Genomic DNA, 22,170 nt, shown 5'->3' with positions numbered 1-22,170 from the left:
CTGCATGTAATGAAGCAAAGATGTCGTTAACACTTTTTCAGACACTGTATCCTGTTCAACTTAATAACTTGTCAAAAATATTTAAATACAAAAACGATTGAATCTCTTTAGATTGTATTGAAAGAGCTTTATGAGTTAACAGCGATTCCTTCTACATCACAAACAAAAGAAAACAGAAGAAGAGTTAATATAGGATGATTGTAATGTCAGGCAGGTAGGGCCGACTTATCAGCCCTGTCTCTTGAAAATTATGTTTCTATAGTACTAAGTAGTTTTCCCAATTACCTTGTGATGGCTAATATAATCACTGCCTGGATTATGTTCAGAGGAAACGTTCTATGAATGAATGAAGCCCTACATTTACTGCCAACTTTTTCTGTATTAAACCAGACACAGTCCTTCCCTAACCATAGCTGTATGCTGGAGGGGCCTAAATATAACCTTAAAAACATACATATGCATAATAATGTTGGACAAGCAGAAATTGCATTTCAAGACGACATCAGTAAAGTAGTTATCAGTAAACATTTTACTGACACATTCAGTATCACCATTTTTGAGACTTGCCAGATACGTTAATTAACAACATTTCCTCATTATGTTAATACAAAACATAATCGGGGCGGCAGTAAGTTTCCTTCAAAACATATTTGCTTTGCAAATTAGTTTATTTCTAGGACACGTGGGTGACATTACCAGCATGTTTTCATGAAATATAGATTCACTGTATCACTGAATTATGTTGGCGGAGCAGAGGCACTGCCATTAAAATATGATAATACTGTTGTCATTTGGTAACTACAGTTCATTGGCGGCTGGTGGTGTCTCCATTACTGGTTTAGTGATGCCATAGATGTACTGTTATCAAATCATGGATACTGCAAGTAGCTGAGAGGGCTGCAGCACCCCCTAGAACAAGACATTATTATCAACATTATGTAACTTTTTTACCTTAAAATAACCACTTCAAATGAATTTTGATGGTACAGTGTCTTGTAATAGGGTGAATGGTGTTTCTGTCTCAGCCACTCCGCCCCCCCTGTCGCTTGTTTCTGCACTATGTAACTTCAGTGAGAGGGGAGGATCACAGCCTTACATACATGTTTACTTCAACAAACAAGTTTTCAACACATAACATTGTTATGATGTAATGAGTCTTGGTTGTAGTCAGCACCTACATTACTAATGAAACTTAATGAAAAGTCTGTAACAGACCAAATGTTTGTTTTTTTTTTACACTTTTTTTATAATATCGTTGAATTTACAAGACACCTCAAATATACAGTAATTTGTCGGAGACAGTGTTTCATGAAGTTTAAGTTTCTCCTAACTCATCATCTCACAACATTGAGAGATTTTATAAGGGATTCTGGGGAATCTCTCTCCCTCTTCATCTCCTTGCTCCTTGCTTTGACCTTCAGTATGTTTGTGGTCAAGTTTGCTGTCTGCTGTAATGGAACATTTTTCAAATTGTTGTACATTTTTGATAATAACTATTGAGATAAATTAATCTGGCCATTCCAATTAATACAATATAGACTGACCTCTCAGCACCCCGCACTGTGGCTCACTTCTAGCGTCCCTGTACCAACTCCAGTCTGATATTCATTTTATGTTCTTACAGTGTATCTGTGGTAATATTCTGGTAGGTATGTAGGATGTTTTTACATGTCATGTTGTAAGTTGTGGGTGGGTCACACTTTTTTTCATGATACTCACAGATGGTGTTTGGTAATGGACATTGCTGAAGAACAATTCTTACACAGTCATGGCTAAAAGCTGACGCAGCATCCGTTATTTACAGCATATTCTCCATAACATCAGCTCCAAATGGATTTGTACTATACTAACTGTGTTGATAAGTGGTTATTTGCTTGTTGCAACCCAATTTTGTTCACTGCAACCCGACCCGATCTGTGCATGAGTGTTCATCACAGTCAGTCCTGCCAGCTGCTATCTGCCATCCTGAATCAGTTTGATGGAACGCACATTACACACACACACACACACACACACACACACACACACACACACACACACACACACACACACACACACACACACAGTAATCACCTAATCACTCACATTGCATCGTCCAAGTGCTCAAGTACTTAGTTCTGTCTCACTGAGTAAAAAACACTTAACACTTAAACTTTGCGTTCATTGTATCCTGGAGAACTCAAGAGGAGAGAAGAGGAGAGGATGGGACAGGAGACAGAAATAGTTGATATGATAGGTGATCACATGAGGCAGCAGAGGGACAGTGAAAGGAGAAGATTAAAGAAGGAGAAATTCAAGAAGTGGAGACAAGGTGTTCTGCTCTGCAGTATCATCAAGGCCTCCTACATTCAAAACGTCATAAATAAAAATCCTGTGAGCATTCAAATACAAAGCAGAAGGATATCACCAATGCACAAGGCTCCTCCTGGCACTTGAAGGGCAAAGCCAGCTTCTCATTACAACCAGAAATCTATCTTTATGTATTTGACTGCAAGAGGTATCAGTTCTTTGCGTTTTACAGTCTGTCCACAGCACATAGATCCAAACAGGTAAAAGATCCATTCATCAACTTTCTATCTTACTTTTTTTTCAAGATGGGCGATGTGTCCATCTTGACAAGGACAATGAAATAGTATAGAAAAAAACAAAATTAGATTCTCTTAATCATGTGGAGAAGAAATACCTGAAGTATTTGTAGTAAAAATGACCTTTTTGCATTACAAAACGTTTTTGAAAGTGGATAAAGAGCTACTTTCAGTATATCAGAGTACAGTTATTTTTATGTTTGTCTTCTACTTATTCTGAACATCTAAAGCACCAATGACATATCTCACTCTTTTGTAATCATCAACCATGTACAGTTTGACAAATGTCTGCGCACAAACAATTAAAGTCCAACACGCAGAGTAACACTTCCAACACCTCTGCCCAGTATGTGGTCTATTATTTATAGTAACAGAGTATACTGTAAAGGTTGTGCTTGCTTATGTTAAACAATATGGTAATGCATTACAGTGAGGACCACCTAGTGTGTGTGACCATGCATAACATTAAGAGAAACAGGTACATCACTTGATACAAGTGTGTCCAATTTAAGACACAGCCGGTTGCATAAAGCAAAGGCAGCTGTCGGACTTAAGCATTCACATGCTGAACATCTCCATTGATTAAATACAGTGTACTATCTGAATTTGAATTTTAAAAGTGATGAAATCTATAAATGTAGTTTGTGAGATACGGCTTTGTCAGTAAACAAGAGGCAATGTTTTCTCTTCTTGCAGAGAGGATACAATGATGTGCTCTAAAACTGTCACCTGTAATGAATCTAAGCACACCGTGATAAACATCGTCGAGGGGCCTGAGCGTATGGAGCTGCTGCATCCATGTAAATCACATCAGAGCAGTCAAATGCTAATAAACAATGTTGTCTGTACAGTGGGCAGCATACTGTTTAAAGTAACAGCACATTATTTATTTCTGTGAAAGTACCCTAATTTAAACGTCGGCTTCCGGCAGATTTCCTGTTTCTTCATTTCGCAGATTCGAATAGTAACATTTTAAGCACTGATATTAAAATTGATTCAATTATTTACTTTGGTTTTATGATGGAGAGCAACTGATTAGTTTTAACTGGATTAACAAGATAGATGAAAACAAGTGACGGAAACACGGAGAGAGGGTGTGTCTGAGTTTTTGTGCATGCACGTAGGTGTGTGCATATGTGTGTAAATATACATGTAAAGTAGGTTTGTAAGTGAGAAAATGTGTGTTTTAATAGGTCCCATATTACGCTCATTTTCAGTTTCATACTTTTATTTTCAGTGTCTACTAGAAAATGTTGCTGCAGCACCTCTATTCTCCCTCTGTCTGAATGCTCCATTTCACTGCTGTCTCTTTAAGGCTCTGCTTCTGAAAGGTCCAGTCTGCTGATTGGTCATCTCTCACAGGCCTGAGCAGGCAGTGCCCCCTTGTGTTCTAGGATAGTGACTGTATAGTTGTGACATCACAACCTTGCAGAAGTCCTGACAGATCGTTTAAAAGCACATTCTCAATATGAACTGTGTGCTTCTCTCCATCGATTGAGCATTTTGATAGTAGTTATCTAGCACCTAGATCTGCTTGATAATCAAAAAAGACAAGTGACCTCTAGTGGTGGTGCAAATAATGACAGCTCTTTATCAGAGGAAAAAGTAGGATGCCCAAGATGTTGTTAAAGAGCCGCAAAACCTCATAGGGAGGCAGTTAGAGGTGATGGATGACCATACAAAGTGTCTGGCTTTGACAGCAGAGACCACTTTTTGCATCCGGTCTTCCTTTCATCAGTAAGTGTTGGTTTCTTTTAACCTCGACCACCATCTACTACAAATCTGAAGAAAGTTGTAGGCACCAAGACTTAATAGGCAATGACACATGATGGGAGAAGAATCTGTAAAGATTTCAACATTCATTAAAACAGAAACTCCCCTTTTTGGATTAATTTAACCCTATGAAATGATAGAGAATGATCTAGAGGATTTATTTTAGGTGTTATAGCTATAGTCACTAAAAATGGAAAACAGACAATAGACACACTCTTCCAATGAAATATGTATATTCATATCCTACATCTATGTGGCCAAAATCCTGTTTTGTTCTGCAGTGATACTGTTAACAGCAACCTAAGGAGGGAGTGGAGGGAGAGAATGAAAGCGATAGCGTTGAGGAGAGACATGTTAGTGGAGGATGAGGGGGAACAAGAGATAAGGAGGAGAGAGGCAGAGTAGGCAGAGAAGTGGCTTGTCAAACTCCTGGAGGAGAAAGAGAGAGCGAGGAGAGTAAAAGGCAAAAGAGAGGAAGGAGTGAAAAAAAGGACGGGGCTGGAAGGGGTAAGAGGGATAGACTTCAAGGATAAGAGCAGGGTGAATGCTGGGAAAATGTGGCAGATGCATGTAGGACAGGAGCAAGGAGGATGAAAGACAGAGGAAAGAAGGCAGGCAGCGAGACTGATGAACATACAGAATGAGTGAATGAGACGGATGGATGTATACAGCAGGGTCAAACGTGAAAGAAGGAGAGAAAGGAGAGAAGAAAGGTGGGAGAGTCGAGAGAGGAGGATGAAGGGAAGGGCATAGGGAAGGGATAGGGAGGGAGATGGATGGCAGCCATGGAGGAAATACAAGAGAGATAATGTTGCAGAAAAGGAGGAGAGGAAGGTAAAGGAGAGATGAACAGTAGGCTGCAGTGAAGGATGACAAAACTCGATTTACCCTCCTTTTGTATTTGCAGCAAAACATTGTATCTCCCTGGTATACTATTTCCTTTACAGATCAGATTTTACACCCAACACAAATATCAAATTGACTACTTTAGCTTATTGACTACAAATGATGTATACTTTACATTATACTACCCCGTTTTCCCAAACATGTCACAACCTTTTAATTTAATTTCCAAACTTTCATGCAGCCACCGGTTTCATGAAAGCTCAGGACGCAATTAAAATCAACTTTCAAAGTCAACTGTGGAAGTTGCTTAATATACATCATCCATCACAGTGAACAGCTCCTTTGTTTGTTCATTTATTTATTTACTTATTTGTCAGACATTTTTATTTTACGGTAATGCAGTTGCAAGGCAAACATGTTTTAAACTCTCCTTGAAGGTGCCTTCAGCAATGCTTCAACGACCGGTTCGACGTCTGCCGCAAAGCATAAAGCTGTCCAGAAAACAACAGCCATGTAATAATGTGTAATTTGTCCTTTCTTGCTTTGAAATTGTTTCTGCTCAGGAGCTGACTGAAATTTCAGAGGTCATAAAAGCATAACGTCACGTAACAGAAAAACAAAGCTACTGTATTGTTCAGTGTGATGGATTACCCATCTCAAGCAAGTCTGAAGTCTCTGTAGGTTGATTTTCATACCCTTTTGAGATAGAAATGTCTGAAAATCGCTCCAAGAAGCGTGGTCCATTTTGAAAAATAGTCAACAACAAGAAATGCAAACCACAATTCTTCAAGATGCCACTTCTGATACAGTTACTGCTCAGTCTTTCTTCAGTTCTATTTAATTACAGCTGTTGATAGTTGACAGCATTTTACATTTTTTTTGGAAGTTATAACTTCTGGACCTTCTCTTTTAATTTAGAAGTTTACACAACAATATTACTGTTTTCGAGTTAAGGATTTAATTAACGGGTGCGCTACTTATTGCAGTCCTAATTCACGGCATTACAGTTACAGTATTAGTAAGTAAATTGAAACCTTCAGATCATTTACCTAACTAAAAGTGCCAATACAGCAATGTAAATATACTCCATCCAGTGTATTTAAAGTATTAGAATTTTATCCTGTAGTTCAGTCCAGTGGTTCCCAACCCAGGGGTCAGGCCCCTCCAAGGGGTCACGAGATAAATCGTAGGGCGCTGTGATTTTAATGATAGAGGAATGAACAAAACAATTAAGTCCTGTACACAAATCTGTGTCCAGTTTTTTTGTACCTGGGCAGAATTTTGGTTTACTTTGTACTTATTGGGTTAACTTAAGTTTGGAGTGGAACTCACTGTTTGGTGGAACGGCTAACAACTCCTATAAATCTCAAAAGTGACCAAAACAACCTGTTTGATCTTTAACAAAATATTGTATTTCATGAACTTTCCACATGTGTTTTTAAGGCTTGATCTTAATCCGAAAAGTAACCAGTGACTGAAGCTGTAAAATAAATGTAAGCAGTAAATAATGGTTTTCCAAACAAACAAACAAAATTATTTTTATCTGTGGTTTAAATCGGTGTCTTGTTTTGGACATCATAGATGTTCCACCTTCTTAAATTGTTTAACATCCCCGTTGCTCCGCTGACTGTCTGCCCAGATCGACGTTAGGTGGGCTGTGTGAATGTGTGTCTGAGCTTGCTGAGCGAGAATGTGCTGCAAGAGAAAGGATGGATGGAGGGAGTGGTGCAGATAATAGGTGACTCTATCTGGAGGTGAGAGACGTAGAGGTGGAGAGGGAAGTGAAAGAGGATAGATGGATGGACTGGAGCAGCGGGATGAGTGTAGATAATGGCTAGACATAATATCCGGCAGAGAGAGGAGGGAAGAGGGAAGACGAGGGGAGAGACAACAGGTAAAGTGAGGCAAAGCAAGCATGGAGGGATGGATGGATTGAGGGAAGGGTGGAAGGACATGGGTAGAGGAATGAGTGCAGATAATGGGCTCAGATCTAATGTCTGGAAGGAGGAGAGACGGAGACAGGCAGATAGGCATGGTTATGCGTGCAGGAGTGGAGGAATGAGTATAGATAATGGGCTCCATCTAATGTCTGGAGGGAAGAGAGGTTACCGAGATAAGAAAGAGGGATGGAGAGATGAATGGGCAGGGGTAGAGGGATGGCACTATCTTCATACCCATGTGCCATGCTGATTGAACACACATCGATGGTGAATGTGTGTTTGTGATTGCAGCCATGTTCCATCTAATTTTCAAGCAAATTTCAAGCAAACCTTTTCAGTGTCGCAAAGGAGATTTACAAGAAAAAAGATAACATGAATTCAGCATATTTCCATCAATGGATTTGGGGTAAATAAACTAGGCTACACAAAGTAGGGCTGCACCTAATGAATATTTCCATCACTGAAAACTCTGCTGATTATTTTCAGTAATAATTAATTAATAGTTTAGTCTGTAAAATGTAAAAAAAATAAAACTGAAAAATGCTCAGCACAATTTCCCAGAGCCCAACATGACATTTTCAAATAACTTCTTTTGTCCAACCGACAGTCCAAGATTCTTCATTTCATTCATGAAAAGAAAAAGCAGCAAATCGTAACATTAACGAAGCTTGAACCAGCACACTTCGACATATTTTGCTAACTCCAGAGCATAGTTTCATCAGAAGTTAGCATTACAGGCTTTGTTACGAATAGCTTTAAGAAACCGTAGAAGAAGTAGACATCATGACCTGGAAACAAAAAACTAGTTGTTTGCCAACCACCGATAAAGAAGAAGAAGAGGAAGAAGAAAAATAAACGAAAGCATTCACCTTGACATTCACAAGAGAAAAATGAAGAAATCTTGAGGAATGTCTTTTAATTGGGCAAGTTGTAATTATTCTTTCATGTCAGCTGGAATCAAGCGTAAAGTCAGCCAGTATCTGCTGATTTCTTCTTTGTCGTCTTCTTCTTCTTCTTCTTTGTTCTCTTTGGGAGTGGAAACAGCTAATGAGTTGTGTGAGTTAATTTTTTGCTGTCAGAAAAGTTTTCCCATCTCCGATTAATTGCAAGAAACGCCAAAAGTGAGCGTGAAAACATTTTTGCAAATTGAGGACTGTTTAATATGAATTACGCCATTTCCATCAACATCTTCTAATGCGGTGCTTCAAATATGCATAAAAATACGTTGATGGAAACACTGCGAGTGTAGATAATGCGTCTGTTGAGTGTCTTGTAGTGACCTATTGAATATAAATTCTGGAGGCCATGTGACAGTCTCCTGTGACGCTGTGAGCCGAGCGTCTCTCCATCAGTGTCACCCAGACAGATTCCTGCACATGTCCTGTCCATGACAAATAAACTGATTCCTGTGAGTGTACTGTATGTAGCGCAGGTAATGGGCTTGATCTAATATCTGAAGGAGAGGAGGGGATACGGGAGAGGAGACATGAAGAGATGGATGTGTTGATAGAGAGGACTGGAGGGATGAGTTTAAAATATGGTTAGACGTGATGTCTGGAGACAGAAAGGAGGAGAGTGCTGGAGAGAGACAGGAGAGGATAGAGGGATGGAAGAGCTGAGCATAAATGATGAGATACGTCTAATGTGTGGAGCAGTGGCGAGAGGACACGGGGGAGGAAAAGGGGGAGAATGGATGGATGGTGGTACAGGGTACAAGGATGAATGCGGTAGAGAAGGAGAGATGGATGGATGGACAGTGGAGGGATGAGTGTAGATAATGGCTAAACCTAATGTCTGGAGGGCAGACATCCATCTGACTGACCGAATTATAGTCCAGCTCACTTTCAGCAGACTAATTACTGGAACACAGGATTTTTTTCTCTGTCTTTGTCCCTCTGTGGCTTTGTTGTTCCCTCTATTTCAGTACTCAGGGTGATTTTGTTGGCGTATGAGAGGGGAGGATGCCCATGCTGATAGCACACATCTCTGCTCAGCTCACCTGCCCTCGTTTCCCCTTGTTAGCACAGATCCTCACATACCCTCCCTCCTCTAACAGATGGTTTTCTAAGGAAAATACTGTTTGTTACCTGCCCACCACCGCGCTCATTTGCCTTATTTTTCTTTTTCGCTGCTCCCTTGTCAACTATCTTTTTCCAGGCCCAATCTAAAGGAGAGAAACAGCAATCTCCCTGTCTACCACTCTGTTTGTTAGCGCCTTTCGTTTAAGTATATATTTTAGGGAGTGAATAAGAAGGGAAACAAGAAGCTACGTGCTACGTGCAATATTTATCATGACCCTGTTGCTAGCAATTTGGGTAAACTTTGATCAAATTCAGCTGACTTGACAACGATGGAGGTTGTCGGGAGAAATGTGTATAGAACACAACTCCTGTTAGCTCCTAAAAGAAAAGAAATGCCGGCATAAAGTGCTTTTATTGGGTGTAGTGCCACCAGAGCGCCTTCAGTGAGCCTCAGCATAAATTCTACAAGTGTCTGGATTTCATTTGGGGGCATGGATACAGCACGGCTCTTTTAAAAGAACTTCCATTATTCAGTGTTTTTGATGGTGGCAAAATCATGTCTTTGGCACTGCTGAATCTCCTGTTGTGTTTAGTTAGATTGAGATTCAGTCTCTGGGACTGCTGCGGGATTCGGTTTCAATCGTTTCAAGGCTTATCAAACCAATTTCCTTTCGTTCCCCATGGATGCTGCTATTATCCCCCTGGAAGATTGAACATATTCACTCACTTTGACAACATTTAACGTGCTGTCAAAGACGTCCACTGTAGCTCAACCAGCCGAGCCATGAAGACACTTCCCACACGAGGGAGTTGCAGCGGTAAATGCTTGTCTTGATGTGAGTGATGACACATCTGACCATATGACAGCACTGTTTTGTATCGCTTGCGTCGAGTACATTTAGGCACGATAAGGTCATTATGGACTCCAGATCAGTTATCTTGGCTGAACAAAATATGCATCCGTCCATTTGTTTGTTTGTGCAAGCATCCTAGAAGTTGTATCTCCTTTTTTCACCAGCCGGCATTTAAACTCGACTCTGCCAACATCACAGAACCTGCAGTCATCATTCTCCTGACAGAGTTGTAAATGATGAATGACACGGTGGTCTCTAACTTGTTTTTGCTGTATCTTTGCAGCTGCAAATCTACAATTATTAGTCTTGTTTGTTTCCTCACATCAAACGGGTTCACGTTGGAATTTTCGGAATCAATGCCTCTGTTGTCGTGTTTTAAGGTCATACGTTAAACTCCATATTGAACTGGAACAAAAGGTCACAGTCACTGATAATCGTCACAGACTAAACCGCTTTATTAACTCACAGATCAATGTCAGCTAATCATTTTACCAATCAATCAAGCTCTCCCTTTGGGATTTCTCAACAGTCTCCGTGTCTGTGCATCTGTGTTTGTTTCCTGCTGGTTTAAAATTATCCGTTGAATAACAAGACAAATGGTGAAATTTGAAGGACTCTAGGACACCGTGTCCTGCAGCCAGCGCGCACCCGTGCGTGTACGTGCTGTTTAGAGGATGCTTTAGAGTGGTTGTTATAATGTTAAAGGGAAATGGCAAAGGGCAAAGGTGTGGGCGTGTGTCAGTGTGGATCTGTGTTTACACTGTGTTGTTGCTTGTGTTTGTGTGCATACATGTTGCGGAATTCTCCTTAAGGACAAACACAAAGAATGATGCTTTTATCGCTTGTGTTTGCTTCAGACAATAACGCTTTTTTCAAGAATCATTAAGTTTCAGGCCTGAGTTGACATCAGGATTAAGAGTTCAGTCAAGACTTAAAGCCATTGCTTTCATACAATATGAAACACACCACATGTATATTTGTGTCTGTGTGTTTGGGTGTGTTTTTGTGTACCTGGAGCAGCTATTTACCTCCTACGGTTTTGGTTGCTGTTTTGTTTTCAGTTCAGCATCATGTTGCTGCAATTAAGGTCTACCACTCCCTTGCTGTGTTTGCCTGTGTGTTTGCATGTGTGTGTGTAGGAGAGAGAGAGGGCGAGATAATTAAATCTAGCTCCATGTTTCTACCTGTGGCTGTATCTATGTGTGGTAATTAAATCTCTCTCTCAGTATATCTGAAGGAACAGAGATATGAAGCTTAGTGACAGAATGATTTACTGTGACATAATGACACTCATATTAACGCACACAAGTGTGTGTGTGTGTGTGTGTGTGTGTGTGTGTGTGTGTGTGTGCATGTGTGTGTTGGGTGGAGTGTGGAGCGCCTTTGTGTTGGAAGCTGGGACCTAACTTAACTTTATACTCACTGCATCATAATCATCTGTTGTGTTTGTATTTTTAAGAAAAATACATAAATCCCATACATGAAACCCAACTTACTTTTTATTACTTTCATGCAATCTGGTACTTGAATTGCATTTTCTTACCATTTTCATGTCCACTGTCTGTTTTTATAAGCAGTCCTTGAACTCAGAGTACAGGTAGTCCTCAGAATACTCATGCATGGATTCTGATGATTGAATGCACTTACATGCTGTGGGTATTTTATGTATCGGGCAAGGTTGCCTCTTCTTTGTGGCCATTCAATCCTGAGAAGAGGTGGACACAGCTGCTAGTCTCCTGCTGTCAGGGTGCAGCATCTGGTTCATTTCTGTTGGGCAGCAGCTTGATAAGAGCTTTTGCTCTCACCTCTAAAGTTTTGTGCCTGTAAATGGTCTGATGTGCAGACAGCCGATGGCCACTCAGAAGGGGCGTGGGCCAGTCTGCTCACTTTAAGGCGTTTTTCATGGACGAGGTCCCTTCACTCGGGATTAAAGTGGAAAGTAGTCTGAGCCCTTCCCATAAATCTTTGACATAAATTCATGGCCTGTTATGTGGTTTTGACACTTTGAAGGCCGATCTTCTCGATCCATTGTCCTAAAGCTTGGCCATATTTTGCTCCAAAAACAAAAGGATTTAAAATGTCCTCAATAGTTTTCTCATCTATAGAATCAGGCAGAAGGTAATATGTCAGTGATAAGAGAGGGAAACTGGGACATACTGCTGGCTGAAAATAAAAAAAGTCTATTAAACCAAAGGATAAGTGTTAAAATGACCAGCCGGGATATCCAGTATAGCTGATTCTAAATCAAAATTTAATCATAATGAGCTTTCAATTTTGAAATCAGTAGCAGAATCAGTGATTCTCCCAGTATTTTTTTTCTCTCCATTCCCGTCTGCTCGCATGTCTGAAGAAAAACAAACAACACTTCAAAGACGACACAGCTAGATTACCTGGAGCCTGTAGCTGCACACACAGGCTGGTAGTGGAGGTAACTCCACCAGCATCACAGATCCTCTGTTTATTTTCTTTTTCAGAGATCCTTTATTGATTTGTTTGGGCAGAGACGGGTTACTCGGGACCGATTTCGCGAAACCAAAACTAAGTTTCGATTTTTTCTTGTTTATTGTTGAATCCCTGAAGGCAGTTTTTGGCTGTTGTTGTAAAATATCCCTACAAATATAAATATGTAGATGACAGTTTTCAGGGCATAAAACCGAAGATCAGTTGATCTTTACAAATCCAGATGCAACAGTCTGACGATGGAATAGCCATCATCGCAGAAACTCACTTATTTCCCTCTATGTACAGAATTATTATTTAACAAAACTGAAAGGAAAAAAAAGAACTGCTGCTATAAATTCAAAAGTGAAACTGGTATGTTGACTCACTATTTTTTTTGTTATAAAGTTTACTGAAGATGTGCTTCTAAAAACATAGGATAATTGGTTGTTTGTCATATAAAACCTGTCAAAACAAAACCTCCACATTAAAGCTGCATGTACATGCTGTGCTGGCCCCTGGTTTAGATTTGATTCAAACACTAACTGGAAGCATATTCTCAGCTGTGTTAACCACGAGCAGACCTTGTTTACTGCAAACGGCCTGATCACTGTTGTCTTGGAGCAGAAAACACAACAAGTTTTGGCGGAAAATATGGGAAAATCTGTTTAAACGGATCTGCTGGTTTGTTTTTTCTTTTTTTTTTAATTTACTTTTTCTTTTGAGAAAATCTGTACAGACTGGAAAAATATCAGATTGGATCATACTTTTACGAGCAGAATGTTGACGTAGTAACATAGTCCAACAGTGCATGTAAGCAAACCAATATCCCTTAAGGTCTACACAATGTTTCATAGTGAGGATTTGTTCTGACAGCACAGAGAAAAAAGCAGAAGTCGCTTACTTTTTTTAAACTGACAACAGAGTTGTAAAAATGTGTTGCTTGGTAATTCAAAGAAAGTATATTCTAATATAATTAGAAGTCACCTGAAATCAGTTGATGTAATTGTTAAACATTGTATCACAGTGTGGCTGGTAACACAAGGCAACAGATTTGTTCATCCTTTATTATAATGATGCACGGATACACAACTGAAGGTCAACTTGTAAAAGTTTAATTATGATAACCTGAGAGTCTCCCATATAAAGATTAATCCATACCTACACTTTGGCAGGCTTTTGGTGTGTGTGTGTGTGTGTGAGAGAGAGAGAGAGAGAGAGAGAGAGAGAGAGAGAGAGAGAGTCTGTGTGAGTCTGTGTGTGAGAGAAAGAAGAAGAAATATAGAGCAAAACAAAGAAAACGTTATCTCTGCGCTGTCAGATTTTGGTCTGTATTGGCTGTGCTAGCAGAGCTTGGCAGCCTTAGCAGTGCAGTAAAGGCCAACTATTTCAGGTTAGCAATCCCCTTTATTATTGTAGCCCTGAGCAATGGACACACACACACACATGCACACACTTCCACACACACACACACACACACACACACACACACACATACACACACACAGACACAAGTAAATCCTGCAACCTTGTACCTACCTAACTAAAGGTACACTTCCGCCCATCTCCACACACATACAGGTGAGTTATCATTGCTTTGCCCTCAAGAGCTCTATCAGTCAAAATGTAATTCAGTCACAACTTGATATATGTGTGTGTGTGTGTGTGTTTGTGTGTATTCTGTACGTATCAGCGTGTGTTTGTGTGTGTGTGTATGGGTGTGGGTGTGTGATATAATGGCAGGCCAAAGGGGGCAGAGAGAAATAGAGGGAGTTGAAACTCAAAGGTATTCTTTAGCTTTTATTATCACGATATTGCCAAGGGCAGCGAGAGAGAGTGTGAGAGAGAGACAGAGAGAGAGTATAAGGGAGAGTTAAAGATAGATGGAAAGTAGAGACGGATAACCAGTGAACAACAGAGAGAGAAGAGGAAAGAGACAGTAATCTCTTTCTCCTTTGGGCTTGAGAAGTACTGCTCTTTGGCCAACACTTTTTGTGTGTGTGTGTGTGTGTACGTGTATGTGTATGTGTGTGTTTAAAGCGTATCATACTTGTTTTTTTGTGTAAATAGAAGTAACCTCTTCAACTTTCCATTGATTGTTTATATTATTATTATTATTATTTATCTAGAAAATCCGTTGAATTGCTTTATGACACAATAGAACTGCTTTACAACAAATACTGAGAGAGGGCACCATTGTTCCAGCAGGCATGGAGCGAGAGATTTCTGTCTTCCTTGCATTGACAGATGGTGCTTGCAATGAAAATGCTGATGGTTCCCTCCACCAAAGCTCTGCGCTGATGCCCAAACACAGACTGAGTGATGGAGAACCACAGTCAATATTGCATGCAGCATGATGATGACCACGTCATCCACCAAAATGTCAAGGCCTGCTGTGGATTTTCTGATGCAGACACGATCTGGATGAATTCCTCGTCCTGAGATTTTTGCCTCTCCTTCGCTGTCAGTGCATGTTGTTTACCAAATTGTAATAAGCCTGATGGAACTGGAATAAAACTTTGTCATGGCTAATTTGACCACTCAGGCTGACTTTTTGCGTAGGTTGATGACAGACTTTTAAAACAGAACCACATCTTGTTAAGTACATTGTTTTGAGTCTGTCCGAAAAGAAATCCCAAACGTGGACTCACCGTCCTAGTTCCACAGGCACAGAACTATGCCAACAATGCACTGTTGAATCCAGCTGCAACTGCTCCCTCTGGAGTCATAATGATCATTTTGGGTGGTTAAAGCATTTATTTCTGATTCTACAATACATGGTTGTAAAGCAAATGCAATTTATAGTCCCTTTATGGTGCACAAGAAAGCTATTTTTAATGGTGGACTGTGGAGGGTGAGTTAAGGAGTCTAACAGCCTGAGGAAAGATGCTGCTCCATAGTCTGGTGGTACAGCAGCGGATACTTCTGTATCTTTTTCAGATGGCAGCAAGGTCAACAGACTGTGGCTGGAGTGGGTGTTGTCTTTTAGTATCCTTTGGGCTCTGTGTAGACATCTCACTTCACCATTGTTCTCCTTCCTGGCCTGGGCCACGCACGAACCGTACCAGTTTGTGATGTTTCCATTCAGAATGCTTTGTATTGATCTTATTGTGTCTTATGTTGGGTGAAGTGGGCCTCAATGGTGGACCACGGATGACCTGTGGCCATGAATGTCTGAAGATCTACTGTGCTGATCAGTTTGGCCCTCACAGTGAATGAAACACTGAAGAGTTTTGCCTTCTGAATCTGATAAAGAAGATTATCTCATGGATGTACGTTGTTTGGAGATATTCCTAGGCCTGGCATACAATATGCATCTGGCACTTTAAATATCACAAATAATGATGTTATCTAAACTTTATATGGTTTGTTACTTGCCGGGCTGAAAAAAAAACTGTTCATCTAACCTGTTGTGACTATGAGGCTGACTCAGAAGCTGTGTGGAGCTCCCTGGACGACGCTGCTTTTACAGCAATAAAGGATGCACCAGCACAACTTTTGTCTCTATAACATACCCTCATAACCTGAATTTCTTTGTCTTGTATTCTGTATTCTCATGGCCATAGTTGCAGTGCCCTAGAAAATTGGGTTCATTCACAAGTGTTCATTAAGAAACTTTCCTGGGTTGTTGGAGTTCCTTTTTCCACCGTCAGTTGGAAACTTGCTTGCGTCATACTACGCCTCCAATGCACTTTGTATTTGGATTTCTTCTTCTCAACTTGGTTAGGGGTTAATTTAACAGAGGCTTCATACAAGCCACAACACTTCCGACAGGTCTGTGCATTGGCATATGCGGTGTGGGGCATCTGTGGATCAAAAGGTAGGTCACATTGTCTCTGTGACTGCCGCTGCTCTCGACATCTGCTCCATAACAGAGCTGAAGGAGACCATCTGTCTGCAGCCAGAAATACAGAACAAAACAGGAGAATCAACAGAGCTTTTCAAGTTCTGCTTAATATCTGAGAAGTTCAGTCAGAGGCACATAAAAGAGTTTGTAGCATGTCGTGACAGAATTAGAAAAAGGACAAGCTCTTGGGGGGGGCTCGTAAAGAGCAGCAACAAAGCTTCTGCAGGGAGAACTAATCTCCTAACAAACGTCCACAGCATTAAATGTAATCAAATCAAATTCACAATATCAAATACTGGCACTCGAGCGTTTCAGCAAAGTAAAGGTGAGAGATACTAGGTTTTAATGGCTATGCTGTATACGTGCATGAATATGTTTGGACGTTACTAGTGAGGTGGCAACCACAAAGCTGGTGATTAAACCAGTGTTTGTGAAGCATTAGTGTCTAATGTCAGTCTCGCTTTGCCTGAACTAATGCTGGTGTCCTCTCAAGTCACTGATAATGGGCTTGTGGAAATGTGGCCTTGTCTGTGATTTCAGTTGTTAAAGAGCAACTTAGCACCCCAATTTAGCTCGAAAACAATTCCTTCACAAGTTCAAAAACTGCAACCTGAACTCTGACACTCATGCGTGATAATAATTATAGGATCATCAAGGAGGTATATATCCACACTGTACTGATCTTTAACAATAGCTTGCTTGCCAATCTGCCGTCTGTTTTTTCTTATTTGGTTACAAAACTTGAGCTTGGTGATGTGGCAGCAAAGTTATGGCTTATGGATACCAGTACACGCCAGATTTTATCACATGCAACCAAAGGTATGGTGCAAATAATATACAAGCAGTCTTTTCCAGATTAGTGTTAATTCTAGGAACATGCAGCACCAGCTGTGAGCGGGTGTTATGTCTTCCAACTCTCCAGCCAATTGTAATTAAGGCACAACTTCAGTGAGGAGATCAGTGAGGGAAAGCTCTTAGTTAATGGCCGAGTAGTTGTAGAATATGGTCATTCAGAATAAGGCATTTATAAGTGCTTTATAATGACTATTAAAGAGCCATTATGCTACTAATATGCATTCTAATAAGCAACTGATTAATGGTTAATTGATGATAGCTCCTCAGCTTGTTGACAAGCTTGAGAGCCAAGAGTCCACAAGTTGCAACAGACCAACAAAAACACAAATTAGCTCATAGTCCATCTTAAAACACATGGTGGGGAATAGACAAAGAGTGTTTGTTCCCTGCTGGTGTGATTTTCCCAATTAGCCTCATCCGTCGTGATGGATCCGTGGTTAATAACTAAGTTATCTACACCGCTCATTAAGACTTCCCCAAGCATTGTGTGCCATCAACATCAAACACGGTCTGTCTCGTAGTTTTTTATTTCAAAATCTTGTGGATATGGAAGAGGGCGTGTCTCCTGTCTCTGCATTGAACAGCCTAGTAATTAACTAGTGGTTTCTTATCTCCTCATGTTGACAGAGTTGTCAAAAAAAAAGCTATGAGTCACATAGACAGTGAGGGAAAGTTGGAGGGATAAGCAGGCAGATATGGGTAAATGCAGGGACAACATGGGAAGAAGCTCTATGTGTTTTTTATGAATACTTTAAAGGTGCCTCTGTGATTCTCTTGTCACTTAATGTTGACAGAGACATGAAAATGTGTCTGAACACATGAGTCATACAGTTAAGTAATGGAGGGAGAGAAAGAGAGAGAGAGAGAGAGAGAGAGACAGAGAAGGAGAGCGATTAGTGGTTGTTAAGCGATTGCATTTATGCATTATTTATCGTTGCGTGTGTCATTGTTATGTGTTGTCCAGGCTTGTTTAGCGCCTGATCTTGCCTCAGTATTACTTCGACTTTCATTGTTATTGTCACTGATTTCAAAAGTATGATTCTTTCATAACAAAAAGGATAGGGGAAAAATAGAGGAGTGCAGAAAAAAAAGACAGAAAGAGGCAAAGACTGGACGAGGGGAGACAGAGGGCAAAAATGAGTGACAGCAGGAAGAATGGAAACACAGAGAGATGAGTGGGATTTCAGATGAGAACGAGAGTGGCTGGGAAGAAAGGAAAGAGAGAGAGGGAGAGAGAGAAATTGAATGGAATATCAGATGAGTGGGCCATTAGTCACTGCCTTCTTGCTTCCTGCTGTGACTGTGTTTCCATGGTGATAATTAGCATATCAGACATTAACCCCGCCTCCACAGCCCTCACTGCCTTGTTAACCAATTAACTTCTGAGTCAGTGAAGACTGAACAGAGATAGGAACTGAAGTCAACGTCAACAGGATCGAGTCCAGCACCTTAACTTCTGCACGTGAAGAGTTAAGCTCCTGATGAAACAGTTTCTATTTAAAAGATGTGACACAAAAGGAGCATTAGTCGTGAGACTACCTTTAGTGACTTTATTACTAAAATTGTTAATTAAGTTGTTGCTGAAGGTCTTAAGTTAAAAAAAAGATGTAATTTACATTGTTTAAACTGAATAGGAACAATTTCAGCATGGATGATAGATGATCATTGAACACCCACAGTGTGTGAAAATGGTCAGAATCCAGGATACTGACCATTTCTGCATACCGGTATTCAGAGTTTTGTTGATACGCGCCATATCAGGTCAAATATGAACTCTATATACTTCACAAAGACACATTGTACGAAGATACCAGGCACATCTTTTTTTGTCATTTGGTTTAAATATGATCTCATTTCTACAGTGTCTGGGAAGACATGAACTCCAGATTTTAGCGGCATGAAAGTGGTCGAATACTGGGAGTCGGATATTGACTGATGAAATCATGTGATTCTCATACTTGTAGAGTATCACTATGGATATCATCATATTTGGATCATATCGTGGCATTTTCAGGCGATAATATCTCTAGTTTATTGGGGTTTTTGCACAGTGTGTTCTGCGATCTGCATCATAGGATAGGAAAAACATTCTCACCACAATGCCACACATAAAGTAGCTGTTCTGGAGCTTTTGATCCTATCACATGATCTTCAGCAGATAATGGATTGTGCTCAGTCACAATAGTCATAAAGTAAGGGCTTAAAAGTAACATGTTTTGTATAATTTTTGTGCGAAAATGTAATTGCTGTGAAATTCAGAAAATCATTTGCATCCCTTTTAATCCTTCAGTATTTTAACACTATCACTGCTCAGTTTTCTCAAGATATTGGATCCTCTGAGAACTGAATAACTTCACTACTGTGGCCTTGTGCTTAATACAGGATTACACACTTCATAGACACAAAGAGCAACCCTCAAGATACAGCGGTTGACTAAGGACTGGTGTCTGTGTGATACGACCAGTTGGCGGCTGCCTATTAAAGTGCCCTTGAACAAGGCACTGAATCACAAACTAGTGTGGTGACACTGCACTTACTGCCAGCCCTCTGCTCTATCCCTTCTGAAGAAAAGTTTGCAAAAGGACGATGCATTCTGCAATGAAAGGTGGCTGCTCACAAAACAAGTGCCCTTGAACAAGGCACTGAATTCCAAATTCCTCCAGGGGTGTTGCGTCGCTGCCAGCCCTGTGCTCTGTGAAGAAATGCCTGTGTGCATATGTAAGGGAGGTGTATGCAGAATAAGGCATTCAAGGTACCTCACCATTGAGTGGCGAGCTCTGATTCAGAGGTGGACCTGAAACATGGAAAACATCAAATCAGACATTTAAAAAAGATGAAAGATGTCTCAAGTCCATTCAAGCGTGGAGATACTGTGATTCTGTGTTTGGGTGCAAAGGCATGACGAGTTTATTTGCAAAGCACCTTTTATCAACAAGGCAATTCAAAGTGCTCCAAGAATTAAAAGGCACTGGGAAGTGAAATAGCAGTTAACAGCATTTGAAAGTTAAAAAGAAGCCAACATAGAATTAAACAGATAGAACAGCAGAGTAAAACAATAGTGTGGTACAAGAAATTAATAAATACTCCCGAAATTTAATTTGATAAAAGTCAGTGGTAATTTTCAAGCCCTGACTGGAGTGAACTGAGAGTTGGAGCAGACATCAACATTCAGGGAATTTGTTCCAAACATGTGCACATTAACATTAACTGAATGTTCCAGCTTTGTGTTTAGTTTTCACACTGGGGACGGTGAGCAGACGTGTCCCCAACGATCTGAGAGGTCTGCAGATCACAAATGCATCCTGGCCATAAACCACTCAATGCTTTATAAAACAACAGCAGCATTTTAAAACTTTTTCTTTTTTTGATTAACAGGAAGCCAGTGCAAAGATCTGAGAACTGAACTGATGTGATCCACTCTCATGGTCTTAGTGAGGACTTGAGCGGTGGTGCACAGCTGCAGCTGACCGATAAACTTTTTAAAGAGACCTGTAAAGATTACAGTAGTCAAGCCTTTTTTAAAGATAATTACATGGACAAGTTTTTCTAAATCCTGTCTAAGTCCTCTAGTTCTTAAAGTGAGATCAGGTTGATTTAATCAATTCAGGCCTGAGTCATACATCTATGACTACACTAAGAATTCTGGCTTGGTTTGAGGCCTTTAACGATAGTGTTTGGTGAAGTACCTTGGTTTTATCTTTGCTGAATTAAAGAAGAATATAGCACATCCAATCACTGATTCATTCAATGCCCCTACTCAGTGCTTCTATGGCATCATAGTCCCCTGGTGATGTTGTATCTGTGTCGTCTGCTAAATTAGGGTACGAAATTTCGAAGTTTTCCAAATCTCAGTTAGTAGCAGCTGTATATGTTGTACGGAAGAAGCCCGAGATTGGAGCCTTGGGGGACTCCTTGTGTCATTTTTCCACACTTAGATGTGTAATCACTGATCGACACAAAGTAGTCCCTGTCCTCCAAATACGATGTAAACCAGTTTAGCAAAGTGCCATAAAGTCTCACCAAGTCTTCCATACCCCTTCTTCTATACCCCTTTTCCACTGGTCAAAAATCCCACTTAAACCCGCCAAGATGTAAGTAGACCTGGGTTTTTATCACCTCACCTCACTTCAGCTCAGCTCGGCTCGGCTTGGCTTTGATAGAAACGTAAGAACCGGGTGAACACACTAAATTCTGCTGTGCAAAGTGTATATAGCATTGATATTTGACAGTTCAGTTCTAAATTAGAAATGGGAAGTCTCTCTTGAGAACCTAGAGATTTTTTTTAATTTTTTTTTTTTTTTGCCTACTACTTACACATTTTAGCCTTCTTTTCCCCATTCTTTTACCAACATGATATTTCTCCACAGTGTTCTTTTCTTACCAGAGGCTGCCTTTACCTTAATGGCATCAATTTATCATCAAATTATCGACAAGATCATTGACTGAGACCCAAGAGGGGGCAGGTGTGGAAGAGAAACCTTAAATGAATAATTCACTGTTGTTTTCAGTGATATACTGATCTGTGATTACCTCTGATTGTGTGCTGAAATAGTCATCTCAAAGAAAATACAGGAAATGTCAGAAAATGAGACATCACTTCAGCCTTAGACATGTAAAGATCCTTAAGATAAAGTTCAGAGTGTGCCCCCTGTTGTGTGTGGGCTCTGTCACATGCTGAGTCAGTCCTTGGTTATACAGAACACTACACAGTCCTTTAGTGGGGGGTTGTCAACATGAATTATTTAAATCACTACCAATAATTACACAGTCAGTGTAAATGCAGATGATTGACCAGTCCGGCAATGTTACTGGAAGTTTTTATAGTATTTATGTGGCCTGTAGATGCTTAAAAATACAGCTCTCCTAGAATAATTAAACTGAAGGGCAACATATTTGACATAAAATCAAGATGGTGCTTGACAAATCATTAATTAGAAATACCTGACATTTAGCAAAGGTAAATCTAGTGCCAATTTAAAGGTCCTGTAACAGAGGTGAAGACCTGCTGTG

Source organism: Pagrus major, chromosome 4 (genome assembly GCF_040436345.1).
Source record: "Pagrus major chromosome 4, Pma_NU_1.0".
Taxonomy (NCBI): domain Eukaryota; kingdom Metazoa; phylum Chordata; class Actinopteri; order Spariformes; family Sparidae; genus Pagrus; species Pagrus major.
Note: the sequence above shows the minus strand (reverse complement) of the source record.